At 45.7% G+C, this 25,496-nt stretch overlaps 1 protein-coding gene across 2 annotated transcripts in view; it reads right to left on the reverse strand.

The window, feature by feature from the left end:
• The window catches only part of DTNA (dystrobrevin alpha), a 282,794-nt gene extending 266,047 nt beyond the window's left edge, over positions 1-16,747 (reverse strand). For both annotated transcript variants that reach the window (XM_029068850.2, XM_029068846.2), the window contains exons 1-2: positions 16,683-16,747; positions 16,282-16,366 (exon numbers count right to left, since the gene is read on the reverse strand). The gene's annotated coding sequence lies outside the window, so the exon portion shown is untranslated. The remainder of the gene's footprint in view (positions 1-16,281; positions 16,367-16,682) is intronic.
• Between the last annotated feature and the right edge of the window lie 8,749 nt (positions 16,748-25,496).

Here is a 25,496-nt window from a genome sequence, read left to right on the forward strand (position 1 = left end):
GTAAGCTGCTTGGTGCCCAGGGAATGTGTCTATTATATTGTTCTTTCCCAAGCACTTAGTACAGTGCTCTACACACAGTAAGCACTCAAGAAATAAGGATAGATTCCTCATTCACCATCACCAGAGGTAATACAAGAATTCCAGTGAAAATAACAAAGTAAACTGTGGCCAAATTTGGAGAAAGCATGCGCCACTGGAATGGAAAAGTGAAAGAAAAGGGCATGAAGGTTTAAAGGTCTGCCGTCTCATGCATTCACTCTCTTTTAAATTGACTTTAAACGACTCTTGTTCGCTTCCTCTATTGCAGATGGATGGAAACTCCCAAGACATCCATGTTGAGGATATGCTAATTCAGTTTTCATCAATACTAAGTAACCTGTCTGCTCGTCATTGCCCAGCTGGATGGAAGAAATATAGCACAGATGTCCTGTGTATTTCAGGGGCACAGTCTCGGGTCCTTGCTGCTTAAAGTTCCTTCTGCAATCAGCAGGAAGACTCCCAAAAGATCTGGACCCACACTTTACTATCAGCAAAAGCAAAAAGAGAAAGAGTCTTCACTGTATCCAGCTATGGCATCTTCAATCGCCCTGATTTATTTTCAAGATCTACTTCAACTGCTGGCCGTGCTAATGCGAGTTCAGCAAGTACATTGACAGATATCATCATTACCAACAAGTTGGCATGATGTTAACATGCAGTGTCTCCATTCCAGCAGTGAATAATCACAATTGAAGAGGTTGTTTGAACATGTTATTACATCACTCTACAATCAAACAAGCATGCCAGTTTCTCTGTGTAACATTTTAATTGGAGGCTTATTCCCATCCTCCGCTCTACTAGTTTGTCACGTCCTTCCAGAGCAAGAATTCGTCTATTTTAAATTAGAGTTCCAGATTAGTAAATATGCATGTGAATATAACATACATGCATGCTCTGCTGGCTGCCTACACAGTGCCCATCTGTCTGGATGGCAGAGTGCCCACTGACAGATTGGTTGGACCATTTCACTTTAGCAGGGATGCCAAGCAACAATGGGGCTGGACGGGTAGCCAGCAACTCAGCAAAACCGAGCCCTCAACAGGGAGTCCCCTTTCGGCGACCCTACTGAATTCTGCATGCCCACATGTTTGCTTACATTTGATCCACTGGTTGGCACTCAGACGTTATAAAACATATGCTTAAGCAGAACAAAAAAGTCCAAGTTCACAAATGCTCTGGCAGCCTTGAACACTGAATACTTCTGTCTGGGATCCAATGACCAGGGGCTTCTTTTAAATCACACACATTGGCTATGCTGCCAGGGCATTTCATCGATTCTGCCTGTGGCCTAATGACTCCTGTTTCGAACAAGGAGGGGATCTGCTACTAGTACTTTGGAGCCGACCTAACTGCCCTCAAATGAGCAAAGCCAAATCATCGCAATAATAATACTGTTAAGCGTTTACTGTGTGCCAAGCACTCTTCTATGCACTGGGCGTAGATACAAGTTAAATCAGGTTGGACACAGTTCCTGTCCCACATTGAGCGCGTACTCTTAATCTCTATTTTTTTAACAGATGAGGTAACTGAGGCACAGAAAAGTTAAGTGATCTGCCAAGGTTACACAGCAGACATGTGGCAGAGCCAGGATTAGACCCGGTCCTTCTGACTGCCAGGCCCACTCTCTACACACTAAGCCACGTTGCTTCTCAAATCAACATCAACCTGTTAATACCAGCAGTAGAGGCGGAGCTTCAGAATCCTTATCGGCGGCTAATGTTCAGTCGATGACAGTCGGATTTGTTGACAGAGAGCAGATTTGCCAAGGAGCTGTTTGGCTTGGGAAAATGGGTTTTTCAGCTGAATTTTTTAGGTGGTCTACGGAGAGAGATCTTCGTCTGCCTTCTAGCTGGTCCGAGATGGGGCAGAAATATTCAGAGCCCTGCAGCTGCCCAACAACTTCCATCTGGATTCAGAGGGCTACCCCGAGGCTGGAGCAGAATAGGGAGGAGGGGAGAAGGGGACTGGAACAGAGATCAATAAATGGGAAATGCAACCCTGACAGATGTGTTCACGTCTGGGCTCCCGGGAAGGACTTAGACAGCCATGGGGCCTGGTTCCATGAACGTTATCTGGTCCACAAAGCACAGTCCTCACAATAAATAGTTGGACATTAGACAGATTTGGCTGGTGCTTATATAGACCAAACCTAGATTTTTCCACAGGAAATTTCTTCCAAAGCTGATGCTCAGGCTGGGCAACGTGACCAGGATTCCTCTTGATCAGCCCCGCTTGGATAGCTTGAGAGGTGGAGACATACACCCAGAAGACCAGCTGCACTAATGCAAAGTGCTGGAGTAGATAATCAATCAATCACTGATATTTACTGAGTGTTTACTGTTTGCAGAGCCCTGTTCTAAGCACTTGGGAGTGTACAATACATGAGAGTTGGGGTAGATACGTACCCTGTCACAGAGCAACCTTACAGTCTAGAGGGGGAAACATACACTAATATGCTTTATAGATATGTTTGTAGGTGCTATGGGGCTTGGAGGATGGCAAAATACCAAATGTCCAAAGAGCAGAGATCCAGACACAAGATAACAGATACAAAGATAACCAGATTCAGAAAACAGTCCCTTGTCATAGATGAGGTACCTAAAGCACAGAGAAGCCCTTGTCATAGATGAGGTACCTAAAGCACAGAGAAGTTAAGCAACACGTCCAAGGTCAGACAGCAGGTAAATGGCAGAGCCAGGATTAGAATCCAGGTCCACTGAAAGGCCAGGCTTTCAGCCATTACCTTCTTGCTTTTCAGTACTTTTCTGTTCATTTTTTACATTTCTTTCAACTCTATCCATCCTATGCCTCCAGCTCAAGATGTGAACGCTTGGAATGGTGTTTGGCTCGGCCTGATCTCTATCAGACTTCTTCCACATGATCCTTGAATAAATTAGGACTTCCCTACAAGTCTGCACTGGATAAACCATTAAAGTGTAATCTGCACTAGAGTATAAGCTTTTGTGGGTCAAGAATGTATCACTAGTTCAATTCTATATTTTCCGAGATCCTCAGTAAGGTTTATTCATACAGCAAGGACTCAATCAATCAGTAGTATTTAATCAGAGCTTACCATGCACAGAACACTATACTTAATCCTTGGAAGAGACTCAATGAATGCTATTCCTACTATCCCGCAACCTAATTTCCTCCTATTGCTTCACTTACACGCTTGGGCTATCACTCTCTAAGAATTTAGTTACTTATCTCACTCCTCCCTCTCTGAACTTAATGTCCAAGTCTTGAAATTTGGTTGCTTTCCCCTCCCTATAATTTATTTTACCATGCCTGACTCCCTGCTAGATTTAAGCCTCTTATGATCAGGTCTATGTATTCAACTGTATTCTCCTGAGTGCCCTCAATGAATACTGTTAATATGATTACTATTACTAATTACAAAATAAACAGGAGCATCATAGTTGGCATAAACTAAGAAAACTAGCACAGAGTGATATGGCAAGAGTTGTTCTATGAAGAACTTCCTGATCTGCTCCTTTAAGATGAACTTCCAGGCCTAATCAATGTCCTTGAGTCACCTCTAGATCACCCAACAAAACATCAGATGTGAGTCACCTCTAGATCACCCAACAAAACATCAGATGTGAGTCACCTCTACATCACCCAACTAAACATCATATGCTCAGCTCCTCAGGCTCTAAGATGGAGTCTTTTAAAAAATAGAACTTGCTGAAGAACTCCAAACCTGATGTCAAGAGACAATTAGCTGTTCTTCACCTCAAAAAGCCTCAGAGGAAATGGGTTTTAAACTGCAGAATGATTGAGGGAGCGGTTAAGACAATTTCCTTAGGGCATCATTCTTAAACATTTCATCAAGCTACCGGGGAAGATTCACCATGCCCATTCCTGGATTTGTTTCAACCTGAGATGGAGGACAGCCAGTGATCTTTGCCTTGGATGCTGTAGGAAGCAATCTTGGCGGAAAAGCAAGAAACTGTCCAGATGATTCCCTTCTAAGGATTTGATCCTATTGACACGGTAGCTGTTTAAATTAGCCCAGTGACAAAAGCAGCAGTCTAGACCGCCCATCTGAGAGGCTGGGAAAATCAGAAACTCCGATGAGGGTCAAATTTGGCAATGTCCTGGCACTGGAGAAAATCGTAGCCTTATCAAAAGAGGGACAGGCCTGGGAGTCAGAAGACCTGGGTTCTAATCCTGGTTCTGCCACTGGGATTGGGCCTTGGACAAGTTACTTTCATTTCCCTGGGCCTCAATATCCTCATGGTAAAATGGGGACTGAATTCTACTCTCCCTCCTACTTTGACTGAGAACCCATATGAAACCCATATGACTGTGTCCAAACTGATTCTCTTTTATCTACTTCAGCCCTTAATACAGTGCTTGGGCACGACAGTAAACCCTTAACAAATACACAATTATTGCAAGTTAGAGGTCAGAACTACCTATAGCTGGAACTGCCCTACTAGACTATAACATTCCCTCTAGACTGTAAGTTCATGGTAGGCAGGGAACATGTCTACCAATTCTGTTATATAGGACTCTCCCAGGCATTATTATAGTGCTGTGAACACAGTAAACCACTCAATAACATCATTTATTGAATGTGTGACCCTGGAGGCAGTAAAAAGACACACGAGTGATGTGCAGAAATAGAGAGCTTCTGCTCTCAACCAACTCTGTGGTTAAGGATTTACGCAGGACCCTATCATTATCCTGCTGGAAGGAAGGAAGGCTTGGTGAAAAGGTGGCCAGCCAGGAACACACTGTAAAAGGATAATCTTTTTTTTTTTTTAACTAAATGCCTCTTCATAATTACTTGTTGCAGTGGTGTTCTGACCGTTCGTCATTAGCGCCATCTCACAGCCCAGGTTTGGAATAGCCACAACCTATCACCAGGCAACTGTCGATTAGAAGTCAGGGCCCTTATGTGCCTGGATGTCTACCTAACCACTGCACCCATTTTCCAGATTGAGCCGTGGCTATAATTCTGTGCTGAGAAAATGCGTTTCTCTTAGAAGGTTCTATGGTTTTGAGTTGGTTTGCCTTTGTGAATCCTCTGCAGTGAACTGGTGACCACCCTCTCTTTGAGCAGCCTCTCCAAGTTAAAAGGCATCTTCCACACAAAGATCCAAACTTGACTGCGAGCCCTGGGCAGTGTAATAAACCCTATGGGTTCTCAAAACAACAAATAAAATCAACCCTGATACATCAGAATCCAGAACATTAGGGTGAGGCTGACCGTACAGCTTTGTTTAAGTCACAAACAAAAACAGAATTACATAAAATAAGGCATTAAAAAGGGGGCTTCATCATTATATTAAAAAAGGAAAGAAAAAACTACACATTTTGAAAATCCTTATTCCTGAAGAACTTTTTCATTTTCAAAATTAAAAGAGAATATTATATCACTTTTTAGCAAATGTTTATGACCAAAATCTACTGCTTCAAACGCTTCTGAAGTTTGTGGTTAAAAATGAAGAGCCATAACTTGTGAGTTGTTGAAATAAACCCTTGATAAATTATGCTTAAAGTAGAAGCTAACTGTGGAGGAAAATCTCCTATCTCTATTTTATTTTAATGCCTATCACCTTCCCTAAACTGTGAGCTCCATGTGGGACAAGGACTGTGACCAACGCGATTAGCTTGTATCTACCCTAGCACTTAGAACAGTTCTTGACACATAGTAAGTGCTTAACAAATACCACAATTATTATTAGACCTGTACGCTCCTTGTGGGCAGGGAGCCTGCCCTGCTAACTCTATTGTATTGTTCTCTCTCAAGCACTTAGTACAGTGCTCTGAATAATAATATAATGTTGGTATTTGTTAAGCGCTTACTATGTGCAGAGCACTGTTCTAAGCACTTGGGTAGATACAGGGTAATCAGGTTGATCCACATGATGCTCATAGTCTTAATCCCCATTTTACAGATGAGGGAACTGAGGCACAGAGAAGTTAAGTGACTTGCCTACAGTCACACAGCTGACACAGAGTAAGCATTCAGTACTGATGGGATTGTATTCCTGTCAAAAAATTGAACTATTCAGGCATCTAGTACAGCACTTTGCTCACAGCAGGCACTCAATCAATACTGTTGGTAACGATGATGATGACGTAACCCTTCTTTTCAGTGTTTCTTATACATTGTGTAAATATTCTTTCTTCCAAATTAAACTTTAATTCAAGGGATGGTATAATTTTTCCAAGGGTAACTAATTTTAAAACTGTTTACAGTATCTATGGGCTTGTAGATATTTGAGATGTATTTTCAGTCAGTGTAATGACTCATTTTAGAAAATATCTACAAATAGAATTTCCATGGCTGAAGCTTAACTCCATAGTTTTGCTGTTTTTGTGATATTTTTGAGATGTGGCATCTTCCAAACAATTCCCCATATCTTGTCCTGGGAATAACAAAAGCCTTTCCAAACACTAACAGTATTATGAATGTTTGGAGAAGTCGTCCTTGTTCCCCAAACATTTAAGCATTGGATATGCCTTGGTCGAGCAACTGAAATGAGAAGCACAGGCAGGGGTGACTAACAAGAGTGACAGAAGGAAGGACAAATATAAGACAAATGGTTGTGAGACATAAGACAACTGGTAGTGGAGAATATTGAAAGGTTCACCAACAGTGGGAGAATATTTTCCTCTAACTTAATGAAAAGCAGATAAACAGTTCTTGGGCCACTTTCTGGCTAAAATTTTTTTTTTAAAGCTACATCAAAATGGCTTTTGAGGTTAGAGAATAATGAGATTAAATTTATTGTTGTAAGAATGATTGGATTAGGGCCCCGAATGTGAATATCCAACCCAATCCGGACACCAGTCATATTTATTGACTCCTATTGTGGGCAGAATAGTAATAATGATGGTATTGTTAAGTGCTTACTATGTGCCAAGCACTGTTCTAAGCACTGGGGTAGATACAAGGTAATCAAATTGTCCCACATGGGGCTCACACTGTAATAAGGACTTGGAAGATAACACTAAAAAGTCATCACGATAGCAGCACTCAACCGAGGTGGGAAGGACTCCATAACATGTTCAGCCTTTCTCTCTCTAATTTTTATGATCACTAAGAGCTGGAGATAAACTATTGACAACAGAATAAAATAAATACCGTGGCCACTAGTTTAGCTACTTTTAGTGGCCCACGGAGGGGTCTGGCAATGGAGAATAAATTGAGTTCAATTGAGAATAAAGGCAGAAACCACACCTGAGATTCAGGGCCAAGAACCTTCATGAAAAAACTAACTACTGTGACAGTGGTTTCTGCAGGCGCAACTCCCAACTCTCTGCTAGTCACGTTCCCATCACGGCATGGAGTGGGATAAATCAGTAGGAGGGCAGGGATGTGGCTCAAAGCCTTTTTAACACGCAGGGCTCATCTATGGCCCATGTGACCACAGTTTGTGCTAGTCTCTTCATCTCACAGGATCTTCACCACCGCAAGACATTGTAGGTCATTGTAGGTCAGGGGCAAAAACCAAGACTCCCAATTCATTGTACATTCCAAGCGCTTATACAGTGCTCTGCACATAGTAAGCACTCAATAAATACTATTGAAAGAATGAATGAATTCTCAGAGCCATGCTCTTACCTTAGGGCCACCAGGGGAGGGCTAGTCATAACCCTTTAGCTGAAACACCATTGTGGAATAAATGGATGAGGATATGAGTACCTTCTCAGAGTTATTTCTTCCATTGTATTAAATAGCCCCCCTCCTTCTCTCAGTCATCTTTCATGTTGTCTTTCAACACTTAGGTTCCTGTCATCATTTATACGTATGTTTCACCTCTTTTCTCTAGGGTAATCCACCTCCCTTAGAGCATAAAATGACGGCAGCCATATTAAACCAGATATTAATAATTATTTGCTGATGGTGATTGTGGCATGATGGTAATGATGGCATACAGGCATCTCTGCTACAGAATGGCAGTATGTCCTTGAAGCATCTCAGATTAGGTGAAATTGGGTTATAGTAACTATTGATTTGGTGAGAATTACCAGATTAGGGGGTAGAAGGTGCTACCATGCTTATTTTTTGATGCAAATCACATATTCTGTTCACCATCATTATAATATTAAATACCCTTAACATTCGGTTTTTTATGGTATTTGTTAGATGCTTACTATGTGCCAAGCCCTGTAACTCAGCACTGGGTAGATATAAACTTATCAGATACAGTCAGCCCACACAGGAAAGCAGTTTTAATCCCATTTTGTTTTTTACAAATAAGTGAGGCAAAAAGACATCATGTGACTTGTCCAAAGTCACAAAGCAGACAGTGGTGGAGCAGGGATTAGAACTCAGGTCTCTGACTCCCAGGCCTATGCTCTTGCCACTAGACCACCTTGCTTCCCAGCTATTATTTAGTTATTCTATATTTAAATAAAGTTGCAAAAGCACAAAGGAACACCAAGTACTGTATGGTTCGGTACAGTATAGCTGAAGCAGAGTCCGACAAACGTAGCAGAATCAAACCTTGATTAACACCATCCACACGTACAGAGCCAATTCTTCCTATACCAAATTTATTGGGGCCAACTAGTGGACCACGTTATACCAGATCAGGTTCCTGTTGTGGGAAGAACATGCCAATTGTGTTAAAGTTGCGGAATAAAAATTTGTGCTATAACAGAATTAAGTGCACTTCAGTTTCCTCTCCAAACTCTGCTATCAAACACAGCTCTCCTTAAAAGTAGCTGATTAATGTGATAGAGAGCTTTCCAAGAGTAGAAAGTTTAGACTACTTTAAAACTGACACCAACTCCAGAAAAGAATGCCACCAACAACACAGGTAGGAAACTAAGATAAAGATTTGAGAAGGAAAAGTTCTACTAGCAGTTTGGGGGGCCACACACTGTAAACCAACAAAGCTATTTTATAGTCGCACAAATTTTGTCACTTCCAACTGGATGGTATCTGGCAATGCATTTTTAATATCTGTTCGCTAATGCGTGCTAAAAATATTCCCTAATTCTTATAATATTCCTTTCATATTAAATAGGTCAATACTGGAGGAATGTGCTCTCCGAAGCATAATCTAATGCATAGATGGCCAGACTATGGAGAGGTCCACATGAGGGCTGTGAACAGTTTGATACACTTGTCTGCGCTCTATATTTTCATTCCAATTGATATCCCTATGGCTGGGCATGTCTCCCCGACCAGTGCTATAGTCTGAATTCCACATTGGCTACTGTCTCGGTGTCAGGCACTCCCAGCCTGAGGTCAGCCAATCAAACCACCAGTTGTATTTATTGAGCACTTACTATGTGCAGAGCACTGCACTAACCTCTTGGGAGAGTACAATATAACAATATAAGAGAATTGGTAGGCACATTCTCTGCTCACAACGAACTTACAGTCTAGAATGGGCGACGAAGATTAATGTAAATTAAGGATTATTATTATTGCTAATAATAAATGAAAATAATTAGCCACAGACTAACTCTAAAATTAACTCTACAGCAGCGTGGCCTACTTGAAAAGAGCACAGGCCTAGGAGTCAGAGGACCTGGCTTCTAATACCGGCTCCTCCACATGTCCGCTGCTTGATCTTGGGGCAAATGACTTGACTTCTCTGTGGCTCATTTCCCTTATCTGTAAAATGGGTATTCAGATTAAGTGTGTCCAACCTGATTAGCTTCCATCTACCCCAGTGCTTAGTACAGTGCCTGGTACATAGGAAGAGCTTCATAGACATCATTAAAAAAAAAAGAAACCCTGGTTGGGGCTGAGCTTTGTTGGTCTGGTTGGGTATATGGTGTGGCCTCTTTGGGCTCCTGAGAATACAAGTCCTAACAGCTAAAGAGGCAGCGTGTGAGCATGCATGAATCACCTCCCAAACCCACTTGGACCCAGTTGCTTTAGTTCTAGTGTTTCATTGAGGTTGGATACATAAGGCCGAAAACGGAAATCCTAGTAGTCTGAAGGAGCAACTCCAATACCCTAAAGTGCTTAATTTATAACTAGGTAGTAGTTTATGCTCTGGGAAGAACCTGGCTCAGCATCTCAAGGAATTTATATCCTGCAGGAGTAAGGAGAGAATGGGAGCTGGCAACCCAACATACAGAACATCCACTAGAAACTAGACAACTCCTTGTCCAGCCTCAAGCCCCATTTGTGGAATTTACAGAATCTGCACACCCTAAACAGCAGTCCTGTCTCAGGCCGAAGAACTGCAATGTTAATCCATACTCTTCAGTTAATATCTAACATATATGTGGAATTTGGTTGCTGAAAACTGAAAAAATAGAGTTTGGCTACTTCTTCAACCTCCCAAGCAACTAGAAAAGCAAAAGTTAAGAGAAATTAGCAGTGTGACTCCGTGAAAAGAGCATTGACCTGGGAGTCAGAAAACATAGCTTCTAATCCTGGTTGCCCGCTACATGACCTTGGACAGTTACTTAATTTGCCTGTGCCTCAGTTTCCTCAAATGTAAAATGAGGATTCAATACCTATTCTCCCCTTGTACTTTAACCTGTGAACCCATGTGTGATAGGTACTGTGTCTGACCCTGATTAACTTGCATCCATTTTAGTCTTTAGTATGGTACTTGACACATAGTAAGCACTTAACAAATACCATAAAATTTGCAAGAGCAGGGAGAGGAATTCTAATTTCCCAATTACAAATGGATGAAAGTGGAAAATGGATCACACTAACCCCTTAGCATATCAATGACCAAGGGGCAGGGAAATGGAGAAAGGTGGAAAGGTGCTATCAGCATCCACAAAATAATGTTGATTGCAGCTCTCTTAGCTCTCTAACACCTTCCGGGTTCTCCAGAGCTGCAAATCTGAGACTCACTAGTTTTAAGCATATTAAACGGGAGAAATAACAAGTCAATCAAAAATGAAAAGTGGGTCTTCTACTTCGGCACTGATTAAAACTAAGTTAAGACCACCATCTATTAAACATCTCAGCCACGGGTTGCAAAGACCTCTTTTTTTTTTTTGGTAGTAGATACATGTTAATCAGGTTGAACAGAGTCCCTGTCCTACATGGGACTCAAAGCCTAATTAGCAATTGTACTGAGTCCCCATTTTACAGTTGAGGAAACTAAGCACAGAGAAGTTAAGTGACTTGTCCAAGGACACATAGCATGCAATAGCAGAGCCAGAACTGGAATCCAGATCCTCTGACTTTCAGACCCATGCCTTTTTCACTAGGACATGCTGCTTCCCAGATGTTGCAGCTATTTTCTTTATACAAAGTGGCTGCTTTTTCCTGGGATTCACTTAGACAATGAGCCGTTGACCCCTTTCCTACCTCCTCCCTCTGGCCTGGAACTCCTTTCCCCTCCCTATACACCAGAACACCACTCTCCCCACTTTTAAAGTATTAAGGTCATAACTCCTCCAAGAGGCCTTCCCAAGTAAGCCCTCTTTTCCCCAGCTCCCTCTCCCTTCTGTGTTGCCTGTGTTGCACTTGGATCTCTGCCCTTTGGGTATTCACCCTAACTCAGCACTTAGGCATATATCTACAAATTATATATTACAAATTACTTGTTTATATTAATGCCCGTCTCCCCCTTGAAAGTATAAGCTCATTGTGGGCAGGGAACAGAAGAAGCATTGTGGCATAGTGGAAAGGGCACGGGCTTGGGAGTCAGAGGATATGAGTTCTAGTCCTGGCTCTGCCACTTGTCTGCTGTGTGACCTTGGGCAAGCCACTTAACTTCTCTGTGACTCAGTTACCTCATCTGCACAATGAGGATTAACACTGTGAGCCCACGTGGCACAACTATTAACCTTGTATCCATTCATTCATTCATTCAATAGTATTTATTGAGCGCTTACTATGTGCAGAGCACTGTACTAAGCGCTTGGAATGTACAATTCGGCAACAGATAGAGACAATCCCTCCCCACTGATGGGCTTACAGTCTATTGGGGGAGACAGACAAAAACAATAGCAATAAATAGAATCAAGGGGATGTACATCTCATTAACAAAATAAATAGGATAATAATATATACAAATGAGCAAATGAGCACAGTGCTGAGGGGATGGGAAGGGAGAGGGGGAGGAGCAGAGGGAAAGGGGGAAAGGGGGTTTAGCTGAGGGGAGGTGAAGGGGGGCGGAGGGGGGTGGGCAGAGAGGCAGCAGAGGAAGAAGGGGAAGCTCAGTCTGGGAAGACCTCTTGGAGGAGGTGAGCTCTCAGTAGGGCTTTGAAGAGGGGAAGAAAGTTAGTTTGGCGGAGGTGAGGAGGGAGGGCATTCTAGGACAGCGGGAGGACGTGGGCCAGGGGTCGACGGCGGGATAGGAGAGAACAGGGGATGGTGAGGAGGTGGGCGGCAGAGGAGCAGAGCCTATGGGGTGGGCAGTGGAAAGAGAGAAGGGAGGAGAGGTAGGAGGGGGCAAGGTGATGGAGAGCCTTGAAGCCTAGAGTGAGAAGTTTTTGTTTCGTGCAGAAGTTGATGGGCAACCCCTGGAGGGTTTTAAGAAGGGGAGTGACATGCCCAGACCGTTTCTGCAGGAAGATGAACCGGCAGCGGAATGAAGAATAGACTGGAGCGGGAGAGAGAGGAGGAAGGGAGATCAGAGAGAAGGCTGACATGATAATCCAGCCGGGATATTATGAGAGCCTGTACCAGTAAGATAGCCGTTTGGGTGGAGAGGAAAGGGCAGATCTTGGGTGTATGGGGTGAATGTATGGGGTGAATGAGAGAGCCGAGTCAAGGACGACACCAAGGTTGCGGGCATAAGAGACGGGAAGGATGGTCGTACCATCCACAGTGATAGGGAAGTCGGGAAGAGGACAGAGCTTGGGAGGGAAGATAAAGAGCTCAATTTGGACATGTTGAGTTTTAGGTGGTGGGCAGACATCCAGGTGGAGACATCCCAGAGGCAGGAGGAGATACGAGCCTGAAGGGAGGGGGAGAGGACGGGGCGGAGATGTAGATTTGGGTGTCATCTGCACAGAGATGATAGTTGAACTGTGGGAGCAAATGAGTTCACCAAGGGAGTGAGTGTAGATGGAGAACAGAAGAAGGCCAAGAACTGACCCTTGAGGAACCCCAAGATTTAGAGAATGGGAGGGGGAGGAGGAGCCTGCGAAGGAGACTGAGAATGAACGGCCAGAAAGATAAGAGGAGAACCGGGAGAGCACGGAGTCCGTGAAGCCAAGGTGAGATAAGGTGTGGAGGAGAAGGGGATGGTCTACAGTGTCAAAGGCAGCTGAGAGGTCAAGGAGGATGAGGATAGAGTAGGAGCCATTGGATTTGGCAAGAAGGAGGTCAAGGGTGACCTTTGAGAGAGCAGTCGCAGAAGAGTGGAGGGGACGGAAGCCAGATCAGAGGGTGTCCAGGAGAGAAGTGGAGTTAAGGAATTATAGCCATTGAGGGTAGACGACCGTTCTAGGAGTTTGGAAAGGAAGGACAGTAGGGAGATAGGGCGATAACTGGAAGGGGAAGTGAGGTCGAGAGAGGGTTTTTTTTAGAATGGGGGAGACATGGGCATGTTAGAAGGCAGAGGGCAAGAAGCATTGGAGAGTGAGCGGTTAAAGACAGCAGTTAAGGAGGGGAGGAGGGAAGGGGTGATGGTTTTTATAAGGTGAGCGGGAATGGGGTCCGAAGCACAGGTGAAGGGGGTGGCACTTGCGAGAAGGGAGGAGATCTCTGAGGATACTGCAGGGAAGGATGGGAAAGTAGGAGAGAGGGTTGGGAGGCGGGGGGTGGCAACCCCAGCGCTTAGAACAGTGCCTGCACAGAGTAAGCGCTTAACAAATGCCAGAATTATCAACTCTGTTGTAGTATACTCTCACAAACCCTGAGTACAGTGCACTGCACACAGTAAACATTCAATATATACTGTTGTTTGATTGAGCCTTTTGTGGGACAGGGGCTGTGTCTGATCTGATTATCTTAAATCCACCCAGTTCTTAGCATATAGTATGGGATTATTAAATACCATCATTATTATTTTGTACGCTATATATCTGAGGATGAGGCTGAAAAAAAAGTCTTCAAAAGTGTTTCCCACATCCATAAAACTGGGAATCTTTTTGATCTACAAGTAAAGCCCCTTTTCGCCACTTTGTCATTCTTGCCAACTCTGCCCCTTTACCTGGAAGGATCAAGATATGATGTACGGTACCTATTCGCAGCCTGATTTTAAACTGCAATAGACAAGATTGCTGTTGGAATAATGCTGCTAGCCAGAACTGGTAATGTTAATGCTAGTTTCATTTTAGGATGCATGAGAAAATGATAAGGAGTTTCTATTCTTTAAGAGAATATATTCCCTAGTAAAGATATTGAAACTAATCAAATCTATGGGTTTCTAACCAGGTGGAAATCAGTTTGCATATGAAATCCTCAATTTAAAAAAATTAGTGTAATGAAAATGCTAAAAGACTCATCAGAATTTAGCTAATTACAGAATCATGCTTCTAATGGTCATAAAATTATTCCTTAATTATACGCTCACTCGATTAGAAAGATAAACTGAGTATGGTTGTAAATGACAAGAAAACTAAGTTACGTCTGTCCTCCCAAAGATTCCGTTGTTACATATTTTACTTATTTATTTCTTTTTACAATTGAAGATAATCATCGTCAATCACACAGGATTTGACAAAAGTTGGTCTAAAGTATACGAAATGTGCACAATACATTGTCCCATTCACACACTCCGATGTTTAACTCCCTGCGGTGTCTCCCCTATTTTCTCTCCCTTTCAGCTTTATTTTATGGCAACACAGCTGCAGCAAAGTCACAAACTAACCTAAAAGATGCTTTAACCTTAGTAAATTAGATTCTTCATTATAGTGGTCTATACTCAGCAGTTATACGGTTGACCTCAATGTCTAATTCACAAATAGGTTGTCCAACACCACTAAACATCTACCTTTTATTACATAGTCTGTTGTAAAAAAAAAAATAAGCAGCTGCCTTTCATACCAGTGATAAGACAGTCAAATCAAAAACGGTTTTCGGAACACCAGTCCTCTTCCCAGTAAGAGGTCTAACAAATGGCTGTAGAAGTTTATACCTGGGGCAGGTAGGTGCCCCAGGAACTCCCATAGCATGGTTGCTAGCAGTCTGTTTCTAGATCTTCTTGATTTTTGGTACACCCAGTAATTTAATAAGACACCACTTGAAAGATCTTCATGTGTCCTTGCAATAGTCTGTAAGTGTAAAATCTGGAACTTTGACAGCTTTTGCTGTTTCCCTCGAGTATAAACACTTTAATGACACAGATCCTTTGGGAAGAAGACTGGATGTAATGACAGCACCTAGCAGATGCTAAGGAAGAAAAGTCAAGCCCTTGTGAATGAAATATTTAGAATTTATTAGTCGGCTAGGTTTCTACCCCCATGTGGCGTCCCTACTTCGGGACTATTGGGCGCGTAGTATATCGGGGCAGGTATAGGCATACCGCTAGACCTTTCAGTTAACTGGCAAGAGGGCGCAGGGGGTCAGCAGGCCGCCACCCCGGCTTAGCCAAAGCATCTCAAGAGTAAAAAGTCCAAGAGAAAGGACCGCCACGGGCTGGGCCCCGTGACGCCTTGTGAGTTGTGTGACAGGCTCCATCCTTACATCCGGTATCCCCGGTGATGTCGCACGGTCCGGGGATCCCCCTCCCACAACGGAGAGGTCCACCGCCACGTCCCACGCGAGGAGCAGGGAGCGGGAGTGAGGATCTCCCTCTTCAACTCCCTCTCCCCTCCCAATCGTAGCTCTCTGTGGCTTTCGAAAGACATCCTCCACCTCCCCTCCCTGGATAAACTGAGTCAACCAACAGGGAGAGCTGCTTCTGGCTGCCCTTCTCTTCGCCTCCACCCTGTATCCCCCACACGTCGGGCACTCCCAAGTGGGGTGCAGGCTGTCGGGGCCGGACCCCCTGAACTCACCCCACAAAAACCCACACCCAAACCCTTGGGCTACCCGCTTGGACACCGCAGTACATTGCACCGGCGGCAGCCCCCTCTGGCTGGGAAATCAACCCGACGAGCATCTCCGACTCCACTCCAACGTGAGTCCCATCCCTAATGGAATAATGTTGGTATTTGTTAAGCGCTTACTATGTGCAGAGCACTGTTCTAAGCGCCGGAAGCTTGGGCAGGCCCCCCCGCGCCCCCAACCCAGTTTTTTGTGTTGTTTCTTTTTTTGCCTTTGGCTTGGACACCCCCCCCCCCCCATCCCTCTTTTTTCTCGCCTTTGGCTGGGAAGGGCGGCTCAGAGGGGGCAGCCACGACATGAACAGACCCTGTGTGGAAAGGGCAGGGATGAGACGCCTGAAACGCTACCTCTGAGCTGCTCTCCGGGCTGCTGAAGGCAATGGTGGCTTCTGCTGCCGCTGCTCCCGGGAAGGACCGGTCAGCTGATATTTACCTGTGAGGTAATGCACACTCCGTAAGGTCATCATGCAGCAGCCCCTCCTGAAAGCCACCGCAGGCTTCGGCCACCTGCCCCGGCTCAATCCGGACGCCCGGTGGGGGGCGGTGCGGGTGGGAGGGACGCCGCCCCGCAGCCCCCCGCACCCCCGGCCCGGGACCCCGAGCTTGCCCTGGCCCTCGGTCCCCCGTGCAGCCGTGCACGCTCGTCACGTGCAGGGAGCTGAGCAGAGCGCACCGCAGCAGCCCCAGGACCGCCGCCGCCCGCCCCACCGCCCGGCCCCCCACACCATCCGAAAAGGGCCTGTGCACACCTTGCAGCGGACTCCTCCAGCACCGACTCCCCCAACTCTTGGAGGTGCTTCCCGGGGTGGGAGAGGGAGGGAGGGAGGGAAGGAGGGAAGGAGGGAAGGAGGGAGGGAGGGAGGGAGGGAGGTGGTCCCGCTCCTCCCGCTCCACCTCCTCCACCTCCTCACTGGAAGGCAGGTTTGGAAGCGGTGGGGCCGCTGCCAGAGTTGCGGGTCATCTGGGCACAGCAGTGGCTGGCGGCGGCTGCTGGCTGCCGCTGCCGCTCCTCGGGTTTCCTGAGGATCCTGAAAACTATGATCTCATCCCCCTCATCTCCTCCTCCCTCCTCCCCTCGCCTCCCCTCCCCATCCCGCGCGTGCACGTGGCCGCTCGTGCTCGCGCGCTGGCCGCCACACGCACACACACACACACACACACTCTCTCTCTTTCACACATTCTCTCTCACACACACACCCCCCCCCCAGACTGTTATCTCACACCGTCTCTTTCACACGCCGTCTCACAGTGTCAGCCTCCTGCTCACACTCCTCTGGCTGTCACACACCATCTCTCACTCTCTGGCTCTCACACACCATCTCTCACACTGTCTCACTCCGGCTGTCACACACCAGCTCTCACACTGTCTCACTCTGGCTGTCACACACCATCTCTCACACTGTCTCACTCTGGCTCTCACACACCCTCACTCTGGCTCTCACACACCATCTTTCACACTCTGGCTGTCACACACCATCTCTCACACTGTCTTACTCTGGCTGTCGCACACCATCTCTCACACTGTCTTACTCTGGCTCTCACACACCCTCACTCTGGCCCTCACACACCATCTCTCACACTGTCTCACTCTGGCTGTCACACACCATCTCTCACACTCCTCTGGCTCTCACACACCATCTCTCACACTGTCTCACTCTCTCACATACCATCTCTCACACTTTGGCTCTCGCACACCATCTCTCACACTGTCTCATTCTGTCTCTCACACTCCTGTCTCTCACAACAGCTCTCACACACTGGCTCTCACACACCATCTCTCACACTGTCTCACTCTGTCTCTCACACACTCACACACTCTCTCTGTCCCAGTCTCACTCTCTCTGTCACACACTTTCTCACACACTCTCTTTCACACACTCTCTCTCACACTCTCTGTCCATCACACTCTCTCACACTCTGTCTCTTACTCTGTATCTCACTTACTCTGTCTCTCACTCTCTCGATCTCACACTCTCTCAAACTCTCTAGGTCTCACTCTGTCTCTTACATGCTCTATCTCTCACTCAGTCTTTCACTGTCTCTCACCCCCTCCATACCCATCCTCTATTGGATTTAGATAGCCCTCTAGGAGGGATGGGGAAATGGTATATACATACATTTTCTTCACTGTAGAAACCTTTTGCACAGAGATTTGCTTTTCCAGGAATGATTTACTTCCTTTTGTTTATTCCCTACAGTTTAACCCAATATGTGCAAGCAGCCTCATGGCTACAGAATTGTAAAATAAAAATACCTGGATTCGTGCCTTTACCTACATTTCATCTCGTGGCTCAAACATGATGTACCATTTCAAACACCAAAAAATACAATCCAACTACCTCATAATCGATAAGGTAGGTTCTATAAGATGATTGATCAACAGAATATTGAGAGGCATACCATTTAGCTAATGAGAGGGGTTGACTTTCCATCCAGCAGAAACTTCCAGGAAGATCAAGATACGAAGAGGCAGATTTACAAACAGCAGCAAAGAAAAAGGTCAGTTTTTACATTCCTACCATTTGGAATGAAGTGTCATTTGCAGTAGTTCGTTCCCATTTCTCATACACACAGAAACACACACACGGATATTACAGCTGTAGTGGTAATAACCTGATTCCTTGTGCTGGGACTTCAGGGAGCCCAGCTAAGCATCCCCTGATGCCTCAGATGTGTGTGCAGGCCACTCCCCCAATCCCGCATTTCTGCAGGTTCATGTTTGATGCCTCCGTTTCAGTAGCAGGATCCCTGCATTGGTGGGAATGCTCAGCGTGCCTGCCAGAGAAACCAGAGTCCTCTGGTGAGCTATCCATTTCTGAAAGTGCCTTTAGTACCCTGGGCCTGTGTTGAAGGCTTGAGGTAACCTCAGAGCACAAATAGTGAGGCATTAATGTGGCAACAAGTGCAGAGCTGTCTATGGAACGACTATTGGGTACCATCTTCCATATGTCTGAGAGACTGGGATCTAAGCAAAGAAACCAAAATTGAACCTTTTATGGTATTTAAGCACTTCCTATGTGCCAGGCACTGTACTAAGCGCTGGGGTAGTTACAAGCCAATCGGGTTGCACACAGTCCCTCTCCCACAGTCTTAATCCCCATTTTACAGATGCGGTAACTGAGGCACAGAGAAGTGAAGTGACTCACCCAAGGTCACACAGCAAACAAATGGCAGAACTGGGATTAGAAACCAGGTCCTTCTGACTCCCAGGTCCGTGGTCTATCCACCAGGTCATGTTGAACTTCTGGACAATCATCAACATCACCCACACTCTTTCACAAATGACAAGCAGAATCCCAGTTAGCTACTGGAATAGTCAGCCCACTAGCACGGAGGCAACACACAGCTTCACTGTGTGAGGCACGTGAGGTGACAACAGAATAATTAGGCAGTTGCTACAGGGTGAGCTGAAATACAGACAGCATAAGAAAGGAGGATAGAAGACATGGTTTAAAGACCCTGTGAAACAAAACCACAGACAACAGGGCACTGATGTGGGCAGCTGGGAGACGGCGGCAGAACACAGAGCAGTCTAGCTTGCAGGAATTCTCTTCTTGGCTATTCCTCCTTCTCAGTCTCACTCTCTCTTGAGAGAAGCCTGTCTTAGCCTTATGTCCTTCACCCCCACACCTTCCTCCCTTTCCCCTTAGTCTCCCTTTTCCCCGTCTCTTTTCCTTTCCGTTTGGGCAGTTCCAGGGCCTACCGACTCACATCACCTTAAGCACCTCATTTTCAGGCAGTCCAGGTCCTGATGTTCACAGTCAACCTCAGAGCCTCTTTTCTTCTGGTAGGCTCTAGGCCTTGCTGCCTCGGTTGCTTCTAAGATGCCCCAGGTCTTGGAGTCTCCACAGCTAACTAGCCTTGGTCCAGTCAGGACTGAGAAATTGCCCACAGGAATTACATATAATGTTTTAGGTGGCATTGTTTGCACTCTTTGTCCCTGTCAGTCACGTGCATGACCGGGCACAGAATATAACCAGTGGGTAAGCAGGAAATGGGGGTGGGGCAGCACATTGCCAAGGACATGCAAGAACTTTACATAAAAAACCTACAGCACAGTGCCAATATCATTCCGTAGCACCGTGGACCAATAGGCAGTTGTCATGGTAGCCACTTCAGCAGGCAGCAGTTTTCTAGATTTTTGCTCCACCAGTCATTCATTCATTCATTCAATAGTATTTATTGAGCGCTTACTATGTGCAGAGCACTGTACTAAGCGCTTGGGATGAACAGGTCGGCAACAGATAGACAGTCCCTGCCGTTTGACGGGCTTACAGTCTAATCGGGGGAGACGGACAGACGAGAACAATGGCAATAAACAGAGTCAAGGGGAAGAACATCTCGTAAAAACAATGGCAACTAAATAGAATCGAGGCGATGTACAATTCATTAACAAAATAAATAGGGTAACGAAAATATATACAGTTGAGCGGACGAGTACAGTGTTGTGGGGATGGGAAGGGAGAGGTGGAGGAGCAGAGGGAAAAGGGGAAAATGAGGGTTTAGCTGCGGAGAGGTGAAGGGGGGATGGCAGAGGGAGTAGAGGGAGAAGAGGAGCTCAGTCTGGGAACGCCTCTTGGAGGAGGTGAGTTTTAAGTAGGGTTTTGAAGAGGGAAAGAGAATCAGTTTGGCGGAGGTGAGGAGGGAGGGCATTACAGGACCGCGGGAGGACGTGACCCAGGGGTTGACGGCGGGATAGGCGAGACCGAGGGACGGCGAGGAGGTGGGCGGCGGAGGAGCGGAGCGTGCGGGGTGGGCGGTAGAAAGAGAGAAGGGAGGAGAGGTAGGAAGGGGCAAGGTGATGGAGAGCCTTGAAGCCTAGAGTGAGGAGTTTTTGTTTGGAGCGGAGGTTGATAGGCAACCACTGGAGTTGTTTAAGAAGGGGAGTGACATGCCCAGATCGTTTCTGCAGGAAGATGAGCCGGGCAGCGGAGTGAAGAATAGACTGGAGCGGGGCGAGAGAGGAGGAAGGGATGTCAGAGAGAAGGCTGACACAGTAGTCTAGCCGGGATATAACGAGAGCCCGTAACAGTAAGGTAGCCGTTTGGGTGGAGAGGAAAGGGCGGATCTTGGCGATATTGTAGAGGTGAAACCGGCAGGTCTTGGTAACGGATAGGATGTGTGGGGTGAACGAGAGAGACGAGTCAAGGATGACACCGAGATTGCGGGCCTGAGAGACGGGAAGGATGGTCGTGCCATCGACGGTGATAGAGAAGTCTGGGAGAGGACCGGGTTTGGGAGGGAAGATGAGGAGCTCAGTCTTGCTCATGTTGAGTTGTAGGTGGCGGGCCGACATCCAGGTGGAGACGTCCTGGAGGCAGGAGGAGATGCGAGCCTGAAGGGAGGGGGAGAGGACAGGGGTGGAGATGTAGATCTGCGTGTCATCTGCGTAGAGATGGTAGTCAAAGCCGTGAGAGCGAATGAGTTCACTGAGGGAGTGAGTGTAAATGGAGAACAGAAGAGGGCCGAGAACTGACCCTTGAGGAACTCCAACAGTTAAAAGATGGGAGGGGGAGGAGGCTCCAGCGAAGGAGACCGAAAATGACCGGCCAGAGAGGTAAGAGGAGAACCAGGAGAGGACGGAGTCGCAAGCCAAGGTGAGATAAGGTATGGAGGGGGAGGGGATGGTCGACAGTGTCAAAGGCAGCAGAGAGGTCAAGGAGGATTAGAATGGAGTAGGAGCCATTGGATTTGGCAAGAAGGAGGTCATGGGTGACCTTAGAGAGAGCAGTCTCGGTAGAGTGGAGGGGACGGAAGCCAGATTGGACGGGGTCTAGGAGAGAATGGGAGTTAAGGAATTCTAAGCATCGATTGTAGACGACTCGTTCTAGGATTTTGGAAAGGAAGGGTAGTAGGGAGATAGGGCGATAACTGGAGGGGGAAGTGGGGTCAAGAGCGGGTTTTTTTAGGATGGGGAAGACGTGGGCATGTTTGAAGGCAGAGGGGAAGGAGCCCTTGGAGATTGAGTGGTTAAAAATAGAAGTTAAGGAAGGTAGGAGGGCAGGGGCGATGGTTTTAAGAAGGTGAGAGGGAATGGGTTCCGAGGCGCAGGTGGAGGGGGTGGCACTTGCGAGGAGGGAGGAGATCTCCTCTGAGGATACTGCAGGGAAGGATGGGAAAGTAGGGGAGGGGGTTGGTGGGGGGGGAGGGGAGAGGCAGAGGGGTGACTTTGGGGAGCTCAGACCTGATCGTGTTGATTTTCGTGAGGAAATAGGTGGCCAGATCATTGGGGGTGAGAGATGGGGGAGGGGGAGGAACAGGGGGCCTAAGGAGAGAGTTAAAGGTCCACCACTGATGGCATAGCCTCAGCAGGCATTTGCCCTATCTCTGTTTGTTTCCCCTTCCCCACAACATGGTGAGGTGTGGGTCGGAGTCTGGAGAGAGAAATGCTATGTATGACAGTGATAAAATCATGATGTGTTGTCTTCTGGGTGTGGGATCTGTGTGTATGTGTGCGCTGTAAGTGTATTCATCAATTTATGCCCAATTGTCTTCCCTAAGAAGGGAAGGGGTTGCACCTTTCCTTCTTCATGTTTCCCAAGTGTGCTCTGCACACAGAAGGGATGCTTTGACGACGATTCCATCCCGTCAATATCTCTTTCCACTTTCCTCAGCTGCCTAGAGCTGCAGCCTCCGCATACCTCTCCTGCCTCTGCTAATCCAGCGCTCCTGCCACTTCCTGCCACTCTTCCCTCCTTGCCAACCTCCACTTGCCAGCCGCCTCGGCAGCTCTCTGCGGGTGATGCTACCGGCTCTGAGCCCATGTGGCCCGTGTCACACCAGGCAGGCCCATCTCCTGTGATGCCCAACACGTATCATGTGGCCGATTGGGTTTGAGGTTCGATCAGACACACGTGTGGCTACACATGAGGTGTGAAAATGGTGCTTCCAGGGAAGGGGATTATTTTCCCCCCTACACTGTAAACTCCTTGAGGACAGAGAACGTGTCTACTGACTCTGTTGTATTATACTCTCCCAATCAGTACAGTGCTCTACAACACAATAAATGCTCAATAAATACCTTTACTTGACTAATTCCCATGAGTGCAAGGGAGAGAATGAAAAGGCCAAGGCACAACAGACATTCGACTCAGTGCTGCGTGGTGGTCTTTCCTGCCATTCTTTCACAGCATCCACCCTTCGCAGTTATTTTATTCTTACTCTCAGCACTTATGAATATAAGTATATCTTTATTCATTTTATATTCAATTACTTATTCAGCTATGTTACCCTAATATAATTGTACTTCTCCCTGCTATATTTCTGTTCTTGCTCCTCCTCCCACTATTAGTAAATAATTTCTTTCTTTCTGCCTCCCTCATTAGATTGTAAAGTCTTTCGGGCAGGGAATGTTTGCCTTGCTTCGGCTGCATTCTCCCACACACACAGTAGGAACTCAGCCCACATTACAGTGCTCTGCACATGGTGAGCACTTAATAAATACTTTAACTATTACAACTCTTCAATTGAATGATTGATTCTTAATATTTGTTTCTTTGCATTATGAACCTAAGCCCTAAAATAAGCACCAATTCTCAATTGCTCTCTTCCACGCCAGGCTGTCAGCTTCTACTATTATGAGAAGCAGCCTGGCTTGGTGGATAGAGCATGGGGCTGGGAGTCAGAAGGACTTGGGTTTTAATCCCAGCTCTGCCACATGTCTGCTGTGTGACCTTGGACAAGTTACTTAACTTCTCTGGGCCTGTTACCTCCATCTGTAAAAAATGGGGATTAAGAGTGTGAGCCCAATGTGCGACAGGGACTGTGTCCAACCTGATTAACTTGTATCTACCCCAGGACTTAGAAAAGTGCTTGTACATAGTAAGCTCTTAACCAATACCATAATTATGAGTATTATTATTGATACTATTATTTCTAAGCTATCCTTAGCTATCCCCTATTGCTTCAGAATGAGATCCATTGTACCTTTAAAATGTTTCCTTGTTTACAGTCCTCCACTCAACAGCAGTAGATGTTTAGGTATTCTTCTACCATTCATTTTCCCAAATCATTCTCTTCAGGATTTTTTGATGCCCGTGGCTTCTGATGGTTTCAGGACTCGATTGATCATGGTCCTATCTTCTCATCCAATGATGAATACGTCATGTAGAAGTATGAGAGGAGTGCTGGTTGAGCACCATGACTGCTCTGCAAACCCTTCGTCTTGATCTGAAGTTTGATTCCACACTGGCATCACGCTTTCATGCCATTTATCTTGAGTCTGTTTTCAGTATTGCTTAATTCCCTGAACAATGTGATGCCTAAATAGAAAATATACAGGCCAGTATTCAACACGGTATCAAAGATGCCAATCTTTAGGAGGGTGTAGGATTTTCCTGGCACAGGTAGACAGTCCACAAAGGTAGAGAGTCAAAACAGTTGGGGATGATTCCTGCCCAAAAAGTGACACCTCAAAAGCTGTAATCTGCAAAGGTACAAAGCCAGATATCATTAGCAGGCATGCTTTAAAATGACTGTGGCTATCTTGCCAATTTATTAAGAAAGAGGCAATCCACAAGGTAGCTACCATCCAGACTGCGAAAACCTCCATAGACTAAAATCGGCATTACAGGAAAGTACAGTAAAGACACCTAAGCAGCTTGAACAGCAGAAGAGTAAAATGGGTCCATGCCAAACATCCGTATGTCCACAATATCATAATTCATAATAACTGTGAGAGGACATTACATAGGATCCCTTCTTGTCTGCTAGGGGTTGGAGAACAAAGGTATTTAAAATCTCACCACTTGTCCTTAACATCTCCTTTACATTTTCCTGTTCCGGCAACACTGAAGATGTTGCTCAGATAACCTTCCTCCACCTCTCCTCATAAATAGGTCATGGTAGGTTTGTGAGAGTAAACTGATACCCTGATTTGTCATCCAGAATTTTATGTGGACTGTTGAAATTGAAACTAGCAGACTTAGCATGATGCAGTCTCTGGTTGCTTTGTAGCATTTGTGGGAGATACTGCAGAAGGTGTTGGAAGTCTTAAATGAATAATATAGCCAAAAATTATAGCAAAACATCTGGACGTTCACCAGTAATCTGCTATTTTTTTGTATTGAAATATATTTGGGTTGATATCTCCACTTAGGTATTTGGGAGATACGAATGCTTTAGATATTTTTTTTACCAGGGCTTCCAACTCTTTGAAGTTCTCCATAAAAACCAAATCCTTTTGAGTGTCAGTTACCTTAAACAGTAGTCTAGATAAAAAGATCAGTTCTAAATCATTGCTTTGACAGTTTGTTAAGTATACCATTATTTGGCACTCGAGAGTACCATTTTCCAGAGGAAAACCATGTTTGAATAATATTGAACGTTTTCTCTATTTTAATTTATTGGGAAATTATTCGTCTGATAGTTACAATAAAAATCATCACCATCCATATGCTAGTCGTGGATTGTGAGGGCTTTTTCGGATTAGAAAATGTAAGGTTATTTCATTTTTGTGGTAGAATTAAAATTAGTGTTTATAATGCTGTTGTACTGTTATCTTTTACTGTGGATTCATAAATCATAGCCTGGAGAAACTTCCAGGGGTCTTTGTCCATTGCAAG

The sequence above is a fragment of the Ornithorhynchus anatinus genome, chromosome 7 (genome assembly GCF_004115215.2).
Source record: "Ornithorhynchus anatinus isolate Pmale09 chromosome 7, mOrnAna1.pri.v4, whole genome shotgun sequence".
In the NCBI taxonomy this organism is placed as follows: domain Eukaryota; kingdom Metazoa; phylum Chordata; class Mammalia; order Monotremata; family Ornithorhynchidae; genus Ornithorhynchus; species Ornithorhynchus anatinus.